Source organism: Salvelinus alpinus, chromosome 10 (assembly GCF_045679555.1).
Source record: "Salvelinus alpinus chromosome 10, SLU_Salpinus.1, whole genome shotgun sequence".
Lineage (NCBI taxonomy): Eukaryota > Metazoa > Chordata > Actinopteri > Salmoniformes > Salmonidae > Salvelinus > Salvelinus alpinus.
In genome coordinates, this window is record NC_092095.1 from 38,666,779 (window position 1) to 38,682,873 (window position 16,095).

General features: G+C 43.6%; 1 pseudogene; it reads left to right on the top strand.

Moving 5' to 3' along the window:
- The window catches only part of LOC139532047 (ribonuclease 3-like), a 146,544-nt pseudogene that overhangs the window by 120,183 nt on the left and 10,266 nt on the right, over nt 1-16,095 (top strand).

Genomic DNA, 16,095 nt, shown 5'->3' on the forward strand with positions numbered 1-16,095 from the left:
CTCCTCAGGCCGGTGGTGGCTGGCCCACTCCAGGAGTCTGAGGTGCGGGAGGTTCCTCCGGACATCGAGGGGGCCCCGGCGTACTCCGTTCAATCCATACTGGATTCGAGACGTCGGGCGAGGGGCCTTCAGTACCTCATGGACTGGGAGGGGTACGGTCCGGAGGAGAGACGCTGAGTTCCGGTGGAGGACGTGTTGGACCCTTGCTGCGGGAGTTCCACCGTCTTTGCAAATCGCCCTCTGGGTCGTCCCCGAGGCCGGTGTCGGCGCGCGGCTCAAGGGGGGGTACTGTCACGACTACCACCGAGGTCGTTTCCTCTCCTTGTTCGGGCGATGTTCGGCGGTCGGCGTCACCGGTCTTCTAGCCATCGTCGATTCACTTTTCATTTTCCAGTTGTTTTGTCTTGTTTTCTGAAACACCTGGTTTCCATTTCCATCATTAATTGTTGTGTATTTAACCCTCTGTTCCCCCCATGTCCTTGTGTGGAATTGTTTGTTTGTAAGTGCTTGTACGCTATGGTATTGGTGCGTGTCGGGTTTCGTACCCATGTAGGTTTCTTTTGTATTGCCGTGGGTTTTGTAATTAAACTGCTCCGGCTATTACCTATCTCTGCTCTCCTGCGTTTGACTTCACTGCCACCAGTTCTGCAACCCTTACAGTGTCTCCAACTGGCCCTCCAACACCACTTTCAGCAGCATCTGGTCTCCCAACCAGGACCAACCCTGCTTAGCTTCAGAGGCAAGCCAACAGTGGGATGCAAGGTGGTATGCTATTTACCTGGATCGATTCAGTCAATATAAACACACTTTGAGTATAGCCATTCCATAACTTCCCCATTTCTTCCTTTCTTGTGTTAATGTTGTTCTTAACCACAAAGCAGCCTTTATATGTGTCTGACGTTACCTCTTAAACATCAACTAAGTAGCCTAGACCTCTCTTCCTCTCTCTCTTTTTCATCCCTGGTTCATTGTTGTGTTCCCCCTCCTCAGCTTTCATCGAAACGCTCTACATCGAAAAGGACCTGGAGTAAGTTCACACCTTCGTGAACGTCTACTTCTTCCCTCAACTGAAGGAGAACGTGTATTTGTGTGTGTGTGTGTTCAGTGTCTGTGCGTTCTTGCGTGAGTGTGTAAGCGTGCATGCCTGAAGGTGAGATCTCCCTACCTCTCCGATCCCAACGACAGCCCAGCCTCCCCTCGCCTGCGAGAGAGGCCACTCACTCTCAAATCAATGAGCACTCTTTTCTCTGCACCGCGGATAGAGAGGGGAGGCGAGAGGAGCTAATGGCTAAACACTAATAGCTCTAGCATTGACAAGCGGCGCGCAAGTGAAGCTTGACTACTTAATGCACTTATCATGGCTGTGTGGTCCTATTTTGGTCATCTTTAACACTAGAAGCACTGGGCCTCCCAGCCTGTAAGTACCCACTAGAGAACATTGCTGGGCGTAACCTTTAGCATACGCATCAGATGCATATCAACCCGCAAGGTGCACAGGTCAAAAGATTTTCCGTATTCCTAAACAAAAGCACTATTGCATGAACAATTGTAAAGGGTGAATTGCATAAACAAATATTTGTGGAAATATATATTTACAAAAAAAAAAAAATTGGATCGAGTAAAAGATATGTTAGCTTATTTTTCTTTTGCCTATTAAAAACGTATAGACTATTTTTGCTTACCTTAAGAACATTACAGTGTAATGCATGTAGTGCATCCACACCAACCTGCTGTTTTAAAATAAATAGAATAGAAAAGTTTAGCATCATAGAATAATAATACTAATAGTAATACGAGTAATATTAATGTAATATAATAAAAGGAGATCATATTTGGTGTTTGGCTGATGGAAAGGCTGTCTGTATATGGCAGAGATACACACCTTTGTCACCGTTGTTTTTTTTCATCTGGTCACTGCCGATGGCAACAGTGGGATGCATGGTGTTGAGGATGCAAACACATTTATTTTAAATCTGTACACTGTGAGTGTTACTTTACCCCTCTCTATCACTGATGTGGAGTACAGCTCCCCTGGTATGTTGTTTTACACAGAGGGTGGCAGCTCCCGTCTCTGTTCACGGTTCTGAGCAGGCTAGACTTCTTTGCAGTCAACTTGTCTGCCAGGGAAATTGATGTGTAAAATTTGTCCAGGGTCACATTTCTGCAGTCTCAGATAGTCTCTCATCCTCTGGCCGGGTTTCATCTTTCCTCCGGGCAATCTAAAGCCGTTGAGCTAAAACTTGGTTTCGACATCGGCGGCTATCCAAAACTTAATTCCCGAATTTGTCTGGTTTGTTGGCCATGTATTAGCTGTATTAGCTGGGAACAGTTGCTCATCAACAGTTATGTCAAGCAATGCATTCGAATAGCCAACGCACTTCCCGTGGTTACTTTGTTATTGTCATGCCATACACTCAAGATTGTAAAATGGCGTCAATTGCGATCAAATTTTAGTTGAGAAATAAATCATACATCACTGAAATGCTGGATATGGAAGCATTTAGTTGCCAAAACTCAATTGGAAATGCAAATGGTAAAATGATAAATCAATATATTTGCACTTACTTTTCCTAAATGGTTATGTATTTTTTGTGAAAAAATTCAAATTGAAATATCAAAAATTATATTGCATTATAATTTTCATGATCGAATATGCATCATTTGTAATTTTATTTTTATTTAACCTTTTTTTAACTAGGCAAGTCAATTAAGAACAAATTCAAGCAACTTCAATGGCTAATTTCTCTGCATAGGGGGGAAAAGATTCATAGGGATGCAGCTGCTCCATATTACTTGTCAGACATCGAGAACTGATGCTCTATACAGGTTGTTGGGGTGGGATTGGCATTGGGGCGGTCTGTGGGTGGCTATTGATCATTTTATTGGATTCCTCAAGTCTTACTCTTGTTTATGGTCCAAATCAGATTTACTGAACTATATTTATTGACGATTATATGAATAAAATAAATTAAAATGGCCAATTTGGGTGCAATCAATTAGCTTAATTTCTCAGAGAATGCTAATCTTATTTAATCTTACCAAAATACGTTTGCACACTAGATGGCGCTGTTCCTGCTACTGCCACCACACCCTTTTATCCATTTTGCTGGACTCTTGTGTTTATTAAATGGATCACAACAGATCCTTTGCAGCTTTGGGTAGAAAACCAATTGCTTTTGCTCATGATGAAAATAAATTGTGTGGTCAAGTCAGCCCTCCGTGAAACCAATTCAGTTGGTCCTTCTCTTAGCAACCTAATGCTTCATCCCAACACTGCTTGAATAGTCCAAACCAACGCCCTTCGGCACACCCCTTCTTGTCTTCTCAAGATAGTAATAGCAAAGAAAATATAAAGGTTAACAGCCTCTGAATACTTTTCTGTTTGTGATTAAAACATTCTGACAACTGAGCAATGTAAAATATTATTATTATTATTATATTTAGGAAAAGTCGGGGTAGGTTCTAGTGTTAATGATGTGCGGCGGTTGCGGTCGGGCCTATGTTAGCTGAACTTTATTGGGTTGTTGGTGTCTGTAGATATTGATCCCCAACCGGTAGTCAGTGCTGTTCTGTTCTAAGGTGCTGTTGATGTTGTTTCTCAAGTGTTTCAGGGATGGGTGAGGTGGATGTTCATTCAGAAAGGCGTCAGTTAAGCCTCCTCTCGTATTAGATGAAGTAGCAGTAAGATTTAGCCAATGGAGTCTGTCTGTATAATGGACAGGTTGGTCCTGCTCCCTCCCTCTCTTTAGAGAAGGGAGTATATGTCTACGATGAACAGGTTCATGGACATGCTTCTTCCTGTTAGAATGGTCGAGAAAAAGACTATGCTACTCCCATCGCAAGTGCGTGCACACACACACGCACGCACACACACACACACGCAAATACACACACACACACTGTGGCCCTGTGTGAAGGCCATGGCGCAGCCTACAGTGGTGTGCTAATTGCTGTGTGTGTGGATCTCCTGGGAGGCTGGGTGTCCATGTAGGAGCTGAGCCGTGTGTGTGTGTGTGTGTGTGTGTGTGTGTGTGTGTGTGTGTGTGTGTGTGTGTGTGTGTGTGTGTGTGTGTGTGTGTGTGTGTGTGTGTGTGTGTGTGTGTGTGTGTGTGTGTGTGTGTGTGTGTGTGTGTGTGTGTGTGTGTGAGAACTCTTTGTAGAAACAGACAGCTCTAGATTCAAAGTGTCCCTTTTTTAACAAGGCTACTTTCCTGTTAATGTAAGTGCTTTTAGACACAGACCAAGAGAGAGAGATCTGTATTTCTGGCTCAGCTAGTAGCAGGCAGAAGATGATTTTTTCTTAAGTAGCCTGTGATTTGTGCCCACTACGGAGAGAGAAAGAGAAGTCGGGGAGATGGAGAAAACAGAGAAGAGCAATAAGTGAGTGTAGAGCAAGAGGTTGAAAGAGAGAAAGATAGTGAGGGAATGAAAGAAAGAAAGCATGGGGAGCGAGAGGGGGGACATGAGAGAGATGGAGACAGTGATTGTAAAGGTTTCTACAATGGTTGCTGTACTGTATTTGTGATGTGTTCAAATTTGTTTTGGCTCGTGTGCGTCCATGTTTTTTTGTGACTAATGTTTACTTTTGGAGTGTGTGTCAGTAGTTCATCCTGAACCAGTACAGGAATGATCCTAAATCCCAGCTCCAGCAGTTCTGCCTGACCCTGGGCACAGAGGGCAAGGAGCCTGACATCCCCCTCTACAAGTAAGCCACTGCTCTCTCCATCCCTCTCTCCCCCCTCTATAAGTAAGCTGTTCCCTCGCTCCATACAAGCTGTTCTCCCTCTCTTTTTCTCCCAGACTCCCTCTTTATCTCTGCTGTTATCTTTTTCATTCTTTCACGTGCGTCTCTCACCCTGACCGCTGTCGTTCCATTCAGAGACGGGCTGAACTACTTGGGCCAAGGATTGTGGTGGAGAAAGGATGGTGAAGCACTCTGATTTGTCAAAGAGAAATTAAGTAATGAAAAGCCACTGTGTGTGTGTGTGTGTGTGTGTGTGAGACACTTTTTTGTCCACACAGGTTTTGTCCATGGTAACCTTGACAGCCTCCCCTAGCATAACATAGTGAATGGTCGTGCTGTGTTGGGTAAAGGTCTTTGTTGTTGGCATAAATAAGCACTACTCCCAAAGATACCTTTTATTTGACAAAGGAGCAAGGAGCAAGTATCGTTTGACTGACCACTTCCCAAGTCCCACAGCGAAATTAGCTAGGCTAAATGTCTCCATGTAAACTGACAATTGACGGACAGTGTTTATGAGAAGTGTGGGTGGGTGTGGGTGTATTCCCTTAGAGGACCAGCCTGTTTGGAATTCACCACAATGTATACAGTACTTGACTCTCTTGTTAAAAACACGAGAAATTTGATTCTGATTAAGGTCTAAATAGGTAATGAGAAGCAACAGAGGGGTTCTGATCACAGGGTTTGGGACGTGTCCAAAATGGCACAATATTCCCAGTATACATACAGTGCATTTGAAAAGTATTCAGAACCATACACTTTTTCAGCATTTTGTTACGTTACAGCCTTATTCTAAAATGGATGAAATTGTTTTTTCCCCTCACCAATCTACACCCAATACCCCATAACGACAAAGCAAAAACTGAATTATCACATTTACATAAGTATTCAGACCCTTTACTCAGTACAACCTTTGGCAGCGAATACAGCCTTGTCTTCTTGGGTATGACACCACAAGCTTGGCATGCCTGTATTTGGGGAGTTTTTCACATTATTTTCTGCAGATCCTCTCAAACTCTGTCAGGTTGGATGGGGAGCGTCGCTGCGCAGCTCTTTTCAGGTCTCTCCAGAGATGTTCGATCGGGTTCAAATCCGGGCTCTGGCTGGGCCACTCGAGGACATTCAGAGACTTCTCCCGATGCCACTCCTGTGTTGTCTTGGCTGTGTGCTTAGGGTCATTGTCCTGTTGGAAAGTTAACCTTCTCCCCAGTCTGAGGTCCTAAGCGCTCTGGAGAAGGTTTTCATCAAGAATCATTGTGTACTTTGCTCCGTTCATCTTTCCCTCGATCCTGACTAGTCTCCCACTCCCTGCCACTGAAAAACATTGTCTCCCACAGCATGATGCTGCCACCACCATGCTTCACCGTAGGGATGGTATTGGCGAGGTGATGAGCTGTGCCTGGTTTCCTCCAGAAGTAATGCTTGACATTTAGGAAAAAGAGTTCAATCTTGGTTTCATCAAACCATTGAATCTTGTTTCTCATGGTCTGAGAGTCCATTAGGTGCCTTTTGGCAAACTCCAAGCAGGCTGTCATGTGCCTTTACTGAGGAGTGGCTTCTGTCTGGCCACTTTACCATAAATGATTGATTGGTAGAGTGTTGCAGAGATGGTTGTCCTTCTGGAAGGTTGTCATATCGCTACAGAGAAACTCTGGAGCTCTGTCAGAGTGACCATTGGCTTCTTGCTCACCTCACTGACCAAGGCCCTTCTCCCCCGATTGCTCAGTTTGGCCGGGTGGCCAACTGTAGAAGGAGACTTGGTGGTTCCTAACTTCTTCCATTTAAGATTGATGGAGGACACTGTGTTCTTGGGGACCTTCAATGCTGCAAAAAAAATTCCGTACCCTTCCCCAGATCTGTGCCTCAACACCATCCTGTCTTGGAGCTCTACCAACAAGTGCTTCGACCTTATGGCTTGGTTTTTGCTCTGACATGCACTGTCAACTGTGGGACCTTATATAGACAGGTGTGTGCCTTTCCAAATCATGTCCAATCAATTGAATTTACCACAAGTGGACTCCAATCAAGTTGTAGAAACATCTCACGGATGATCAATGGAAACCGGATGCACCTGAGCTCAGTTTCGAGTCTCATAGCAAAGGGTTTGAATACTTATGTAAATAATGTATTTCAACCAAACAACTTCAAAAAATAATAAAACCTGTTTTCTCTTTGTCATTACGGGCTATTGTGTGTAAATTGAATAGAAAATAATGCTTATAATGCATTTTAGAATAATGCTTTAACGTAACAAAATGTGGAAAAGTGAAGGGGTCTGAATACTTTCCGAATGCACTGTATTGCACTACTTTTGACCTGAGCACTCTGCTATGTTCCCTGGTCAAAAAGTAGTGCATTATATAAGGAATAGGGTGCCATTTGGGACACAGCCTTGGTGATCTGCCATTTTGATCAAACAGTCCGTTTTTGAATTTTGCGTGAATCATATCCTTTATTTAAAATGTATGTGAAGCCTTTCCGTGATTCCTCGCACAATATTGCTTTGCCTGCTTCTGAACCGTATTGGAGGAGAAGATCCAAGGAGATAGGATGCAAGGAATCAAGAAAAGCTACATTGGGAAGAGACATATGCAACAAGGTAAATACCCCCTCACACATTTCATGCACCATCTGGTACTCTGGCAGTTTGATCATCAACACCCTTCCCTCTGTCAAATCTCAGAGAGAAAGCCCTCAGGATGATTTTAACATTGGCGTCAGCACACAGCCCTTCAAGGGGCAATCTGCAATTCAAACAACAACAAGCAGCCACCCTGCCAGCTTTTTAGGTAAACAGCTTCGAGATGGGGTTGGAGAGATGTAACCACTCTCAAATTCATAGGCCCGGGTTATGGATGCAATACCCATGTTTTGTGTACAATTACATTGTTTACAAACAATGGAGTAAAACAAGCTTATATTTTGGGTTTTGATGGGGTAAAATAGTTCACCCTAAATCATGAGATATTTATAGGTCATATTCTTCAAGAATCAATGGTTGTATATCATTCATTTGAAAGTCCAAAAATGGATGTCACAATCGCAGATTGGCCCTTTAAGCTTTGGCACTACAGTGTTAGCAAACTCCTCACCAGGGGTAGTATATTACGGACTGCAGTGGTCACAGTAGAAACACTATTGATTTCCTTCATTCAAACATATCACCCAATAATCTAGGTGTGTGTTTGTTGGAGTAGGGTGAGACCTTCACTCTGAGAATTCTAGTGCAGACTGGAATGTAACCTACCACAACCCTGGTAGAGATTGACCTGGTCAACTTGACATTGATGACTCCTCACCCGGAACCAGGACCATCTAATTCAAATCTGGACCTCAAATCCAGTTCCACTGCTTTTCATTATTCCCTTCTAATCAGGGACTGATTTAAACCCGGGATCCCAGGTTGGTGCAATTAATGATCAGGTACAACAGAAGAAAACGGCAGTAGTCCGGACCTCGTAGGGTAAGATTTGCATACCACTGGTATAAACAGAGCCTTATGTGAACAGTGATACTACATTTAAAATCTAACCGTTAGTCCCTACTCCCTAGGTAGACACCAATGTAACCAACACCCATGGGCTCGGGCTCGATTTGGAACGCAGTTTGATAGTGTTTCTAAGGAAGGGTTCTGAGACTTCCATAATGAGCCCATGCAGACTGGAATGTAACCAACCAACCACCACTTTTAAAGACTGACATGGGCCGTGTCCCAAAATGCACCAAATTATCTACAGTATACAGTGCAATCAGAAAGTCTTCAGGCACCTTGACTTTTTCCACATTTTGTTACGTTAAAGCTTTATTCTAAAATTGATGAAATAAAAAAATTCTCATCAATCTACACACAATACCCCATAATGACAGAGTGAAAACAGTTTATTTTTTTGGGTCAAATTTATAAAAAATTATCAACAGAAAAACGTTATTTATATAAGTAATCAGACCCTTTGCTATGAGACTCAAAATTGAGCTCAGGTGCACCCTGTTTCCATTGATCATCCTTGAGAGGTTTCTACAATTGATTGGAAAGGCACACACCTGTTTATGTAAGGTCCCACAGTTGAAAGTGCATGTCAGAGAAAAACTAAAGTCATGAGGTCGAAGGAATTGTCTGTAGAGCTACGACACAGGATTGTGTCAAGGGCACAGATCTGGGGACGGTTACCAAAACATTTCTGCAGCATTGAAGGTCCCCAAGAACACAGTGGCCTCTATCATTCTTAAATGGAATACGTTTGGAACCACCAAGACTCTTCCTAGAGCTGGGCACCCGGCCAAACTGAGCAATCGTGGGAGAAGGGCCTTGGTCAGGGAGGTGAGCAAGAACCTGATGGTCACTCTGACAGAGCTCTAGAGTTCCTCTGTGGAGATGGGAGAACCTTCCAGAAGGACAACCATCTCTGCAGCACAGCCAAAAGGCACCTAAAGAACTCTCGAACTATGCGAAACAAGATTCTCTGCTCTGATGAAACCAAGATTGAACTCTTTGGCCTGAATGCCAAGCGTCACGTCAGGAGGAAACCTGGCACCATCTTCTACGGTTAAGGCATATTGGCAGAATCTTGCTGTGGGGATGTTTTTCAGCGGCAGGGACTGGGAGACTAGTCAGGATCGAGGGAAGATGAATGGAGCAAAGTACAGAGAGATCGATGTTGAACACCTGCTCTAGAGAGCTCAGGACCTTAGACTGGGGCGAAGGTTGACCTTCCAACAGGACATCAACTCTAAGCACACAGCCAAGAGAATGCAGGACTGGCTTCGGGACAAGTCTCTGAATGTCCTTGAGTGACCTAGCCAGAGCCCGGACTTGAACCTGATCAAACATCTCTGGAAAGACCTGAAAATAGCTGTAGAGAGACGTTCCTCATCCAACCTGACAGAACTTGAGAGGATCTGCAAAGAATGTGAGAAACTCCCCAAATACAGGTGTGCCGAGCTTGTAACAAAGTACTGAGTAAAGGGTCTGAATATTCATGTAAATATGATATGTATTTTTTATATATACATGAATACATTATGTAGAATTTGTTTGTAGAAATTATATTGAATCAATTTTAGAATAACGATGTAACGTAATAAACTGTGGAAAAAGTCAAAGGGTCTGAATACTTTCGGAATGCACTTTATAGTGTGCTACCAAAATCCTTATGGGTAATATATAGGGAATACGGTGTCATTTTGGCACACCGTTAGTCACCTAGACAACCATGACCCCTCACCCTGATCCAGCTCTCTACATGAGGTCATGAGTACAGATACAAGGGGCAATTGGTATGAAGTGCATCCCATTGAATCCCAACACACTTTCGCACCCACACACTCACACACACAAAAATTCCACTCTCCTCTTAGACAGGAAAATGTGTCCAAGTCGGCAAGCTTTTTTAAAGTGTGCTTTTAGCATGAAGTGAAATGGAGAGTCACACAGAGTGTTCTAGGCCCCATCACTAGCTGTACAGAGAACTTGACAGTCTGTGGCCACTACTACAGACTCTAAGAGCCTGAGAGATAGGCACGCACTGTGTTTGTACTGTACTTTGTCTATCTGCCTGCATTTTCATTCATTCATAGTACAGTACCTGTCGAAAGTTTGTTCGCACCTACTCATTCAAGGGTTTTTCTTTATTTTTTCTATTTTCATATGTGAAATAACACATATGGAATCATGGAGTAAACATAAGTGTTTAACAAATCACAATATATTTTATATTTGAGATTCTTCAAAGTAGCCAGCCTTTGCGTTGATGACAGCTTTGCACACTCTTGGCCTTCTCTCAACCAGCTTCATGAGGTAGTCACCTGGAATGGATTTCAATTAACAGGTGTGCCTTGTTAATTTGTGGAATTTCTTTCCTTCTTAATGTGTTTGATCTAATCAGTTGTGTTGTGACAAGGTAAGGGTGATATACAGAAGATAGCCCTATTTGGTAAAATACCAAGTCCATATTATGGAAAGAACAGTTCAAATAAGCAAAGAGAAATGACAGTCCATCAATACCTTAAGACATGAAGGTCAGTCAATCTGGAAAATTTCAAGATCTTTAAAAGTTTCTTCAAGTGCAGTCGCAAAAAAACATCAATCACTATGATGAAACTTGCTCTCATGAGGACCGCCACAGGAAAGGAAGACCCAGAGTTACCTCTGCTGCAGAGGATAAGTTCATTAGAGATACCAGCCAAAGAAATTGCAGCCCAAATAAATGCTTCACAGAGTTCCCATCTGGTTTGCGCTTAGTGGGACTATAATTTGTTTTTCAACAGGACAATGACCCAACACACCTCCAGGCTGTGTAAGGGCTATTTAACCAAGAAGCAGAGTGTTGGAGTGCTGCATCAGATGACCTGGCCTGCACAATCACCAGACTTCAATCCAATTGAGATGGTTTGGGATGAGTTGGACCGCAGAGTGAAGGAAAAGCAGCCAACAAGTGCTTCGCATATGTGGGAACTCCTTCAAGACTGTTGGAAAAGCATTCCAGGTGAGGCTGGTTGAGAGAATGCCAAGTGTGTGCAATGCTGTCATCAAGGCAGAGTGGCTACTTTGAAGAATCTAAAATATATTTTGATTTGTTTAACACTTTTTTGGTTACTACATGATTCCATATGTGTTATTTCATAGTTTTGATGTCTTCGCTATTATTCTACAATGTAGAAAATAGTAAAAATTAAGAAAAAATATTGAATGAGCAGGTGTGTCCAAACTTGACAGGTGCTGTATATATTTATGCAGGGCAATCTACTCAGTAACAATTGCCTGAGTCCTGGGATCCATCAAATCAACACAAACACACATATTATATACTGAATAAAAATATTAACGCAACAAGCAACAATTTCATAAATTTTACTGAATTACAGTGAGGAAATCAGTCAATTGGAATGAATTCATTAACCCTAATCTATGGATTTCACATGACTGTGCACACATATGTATCTTTTGTTCACAGATACCCCCCCCCAAAAAAGTGGTCCTCAGGATCTCGTCACAGTATTTTTGTGCATTAAAATTGCCATCTATAAAATGCAGTTGTTTTCATTGTCCATAGAATATGCCTGCACATGCTATAACCCCACCTCCACCATGGGGAACTCTGTTCACAACGTTGGTCTGCGGTTGTGAGGCCGGTTGGATGTACTGCCAAATTCTCTAAAACAACATTGGAGGCGGTTTATGGTAGAGAAATTAACATTACATTTACATTTTACATTTAAGTCATTTAGCAGACGCTCTTATCCAGAGCGACTTACAAATTGGTGCATTCACCTTATGACATCCAGTGGAACAGCCACTTTACAATAGTGCATCTAAATCTTTTAAAGGGGGGGGTGAGAAGGATTACTTTATCCTATCCTAGGTATTCCTTAAAGAGGTGGGGTTTCAGGTGTCTCCGGAAGGTGGTGATTGACTCCGCTGTCCTGGCGTCGTGAGGGAGTTTGTTCCACCATTGGGGGGCCAGAGCAGCGAACAGTTGTGACTGGGCTGAGCGGGAACTGTACTTCCTCAGTGGTAGGGAGGCGAGCAGGCCAGAGGTGTATGAACGCAGTGCCCTTGTTTGGGTGTAGGGCCTGATCAGAGCCTGGAGGTACTGAGGTGCCGTTCCCCTCACAGCTCCGTAGGCAAGCACCATGGTCTTGTAGCGGATGCGAGCTTCAACTGGAAGCCAGTGGAGAGAGCGGAGGAGTGGGGTGACGTGAGAGAACTTGGGGAGGTTGAACACCAGACGGGCTGCGGCGTTCTGGATGAGTTGTAGGGGTTTAATGGCACAGGCAGGGAGCCCAGCCAACAGCGAGTTGCAGTAATCCAGACGGGAGATGACAAGTGCCTGGATTAGGACCTGCGCCGCTTCCTGTGTGAGGCAGGGTCGTACTCTGCGGATGTTGTAGAGCATGAACCTACAGGAACGGGCCACCGCCTTGATGTTAGTTGAGAACGACAGGGTGTTGTCCAGGATCACGCCAAGGTTCTTAGCGCTCTGGGAGGAGGACACAATGGAGTTGTCAACCGTGATGGCAACATTAGTTGCCCTTGCAAAGCTCTGGTGGATATTCCTGCAGTCAGCATGCCAATTTCGCACTCCTTCTAAACTTGAGATGTCTGTGGCAGTGTGTTGTGTCATAAAGCTGCGAATTTTAGTGGCCTTTTATTGTCTCCAGCACAAGGTGCACCTGTGTAATGATCATGCTGTTTAATCCGCTTCTTGACATGCCACGCCTGTCATGTGGATGGATTATCCTGGCAAAGGAGAAATTCACACTTACAGGGATGTAAACAAATGTGTGCACAAAATTTGAGAGAGATGCACTTTTTGTGCGTATGGAGAATTTCGGGGATTTTTTATTTCAGCTCATGAAACATGTGACCAACACTTTACATGTTGTGTTTATGTTTTTGTTCAGTATATTCAGTATGTTTGTCTGTCTGTACGGTACGTGTGTGCTGCTTGGAACTGACAGCCTCCCTAATGCTTCCCATATTGCAAAGTTTTCTTTGGTTTATGCTACTTTTCAGTTTTTCTGTCTGTTTGGTTTCAAATTCTGAAGCACAGAGGAACAGTTAGTATTTGTTTGGAACATGCCACAGGCCTCTTCATTTGTAAGTGAGAAATAGGATTTAATTATTGATAAAGTGACATAAGTGACCACATTGCATTAAAAATGAATAGCTTTCCTGAAAGTAATATAGTAAATTGGCTGTTAATAATTTAGGGTCCTCAAAACCCTGGGTGTTTTGTGTCTGTGTGGTTTATGCTAATGTTAACATTTTTGACATCTACAAGTGTTGTTTGTTTACTTGTTCTTGCTTCCCCCTGCTGAAATCTAACCAAAATGGGTGCTGTTAAATGTATTTTTAAATGTTTTATATGATATGAATATGATATTTCCCTTGTCTTTCTCCCTGAGTGTGCTGCTTTCTCACATATTTCTACACAACACCAAAGTTTGATGGGGCATTGTCTTTCTCTTGTGTCTTTACTTTATCCCTCCTCCCGACGTGTACAATTTGTAGCAGTGGAACACACATCTTCTTCCCATTCAGAGATGATGGTGGACTATATGCTGTGTATATGTCCCTCAGATGAATCAAACCTCTTCTCCAGCTCAGGGTGCCTCTCTCCATCTTTCTCTCTATCTATCTTTCTATATATCTGTCTCTCTCTTCTCTCTCTTTTCCTCTCTCTCACTTTGTCCTGTCTTCTCTATCTTTCTCTCTCTCTGTCTGGCTTTATTTTTGTTATTTTCCAGAAGGACAATACCAACGTCTAGTGTCCTTGAGCATTCTCATATTATTTCTCTCTCTTGTCCTCTCCCTCACTCATCCCACTCTTCTTTTCATCTGTTTGTTGCAGGACCTTGCAGACAGTGGGGCCGGGCCGTCTCACGCGCGGACCTACACTGTGGCTGTGTATTTCAAAGAAGAGAGGATAGGCTGTGGCAGGGGCCCAAGGTATGTAGACCCACAGCACCCAGCCAATAGGCAGAGTTAGCATGCAACTCAAATGGGACCCTATTCCCCATGGAACCCTGGTCCAAAGTAATGCACTATAATGGGAATAAGGTGGCATTTGGGACGCATTCCTTAGTGTGCTCCGCTCTGCTCAATGCACGGCTAATGGGCTCTAGAAATAATGGCCATTTTTTATTGATAGTGTTTATTAAAGCAATTAAGCTTTCAGTGGCTGTTCTATTGATAGCAACATTATGCAGAATGAAAATTAATCGATTAATTATTGCATTGACATAATTAATATTATAGAAACAACATCACTTTGAAGAGGGGAAATGCCCTGTGACGAAGAGTGAGAGACCGCACAGAGTGCGTCTCTCTCTGGAGATAGCTTAGCTCTGGTCTACGGAATTAGTGCGGCTTGCGGACACTAAGCCTTCCTTTACTCACACCCTGGACTATATCTAGGGCTAGCTGTGAAGATAGACGGCACACAGTGAGTCCCTCCGGTTGTGTCCCAATTGGCACCCTGTTCCCTATATAGTATATTACTTTGACCAGGGCCAATAGGGCTGTGGTCGTATAGCTCTGGTCAAAAGTAGTGCACTATAAAGGGAATAGGGTGCCATTTGGGATGCAGACTCTCTCCGGGGCTAAGTGGGGTTTGGTTTGGTTCTACCTGTGATCTGTCTCTTCACAGGAACAGGGCGTACGGGGTGGGGAGGGCTTTTGTGAAGAAGCCTAGGGTAAAGCAAGTGTGAATCGCTGCATGAAGGAAGGCCCTTTCAGGGTGGAGGAGAGCATAAGAGATAAAACCTTTTGGCTCAGCTTAGGAGGAATAAAACGGAAATGCATCAAACATCTCTCAACCCTCTGCATTGGAAATCCCTCTCCTTGGCCCCCTTGAAAGAGCTCTCTGCCTCTAAGCTGGTGATAACTTTGTCCCCTCCATAGTATCTCTACCCAGCTTACTGTTTTTATATTTACTGAATTTTAAGCCCCACTACCCCCCTGCCTCTTGGCTATGATCACATAATGCATAATATAATATATACTGAGAGCGGTACGGTAAACAGTGCCTGGCCCAAAGGCTTAGCTACCTCTGTAAGATGTATGCATGGTGCTAGCTACCTGGGATTGTTAGGAGGAAAAATGGGCTTTGGGGTAAAGAAACTTTTTTATATAATCCTCTGTCTTTGGCCTGCTCTCAGACTACAGCATATGAAAAGGATGTTTTGAATATGCTTAAGACCTTTTTTCTTGTCTGTCTTTCTCTCTATTTTATTTATGAATTTTTCTCCCTTTCAATCCAGTATCCAACAGGCGGCGATGGGGGCTGCTATGGACACGCTCGAGAAATATAAGTTGTTTGAAGAAGAGTCATTTCTAACCACCACTACATCTTGTATGTTTAATAAGCCCTAGCTTTGTCTATAGAAAAAATATAAATGGCTGCCAATGTTTTGGGCGTACATATCACAGACAAACTGAAATGGTCCACCCACACAGACAGTGTGGGGAAGAAGGCGCCTCTTCAACCTCAGGAGGCTGAAGAAATTTGGCTTGTCACCCAAAACCCTGACAAACTTTTACAGATGCACAATCGAGAGCATCCTGTCGGGCTGTATCACAGCCTGATACGGCAACTGCACTGCCCTCAACCGCAAGGCTCTCTAGAGAGTGTGTGGTCTGCACAACTGATCACCAGTGGCAAACTACCTGCCCTCCATGACACCAACAGCACCCAATGTCACAGGAAGGCCAAAAAGATCATCAAGAACAACAACCACCCAAGCCACTGCCTGTTCACACCGCTATCATCCAGAAGGCGAGGTCAGTACAGGTACATCAAAGCTGGGACCGAGAGACTCAAGGCCATCAGACTGCTAAACAGCAATCACTAACT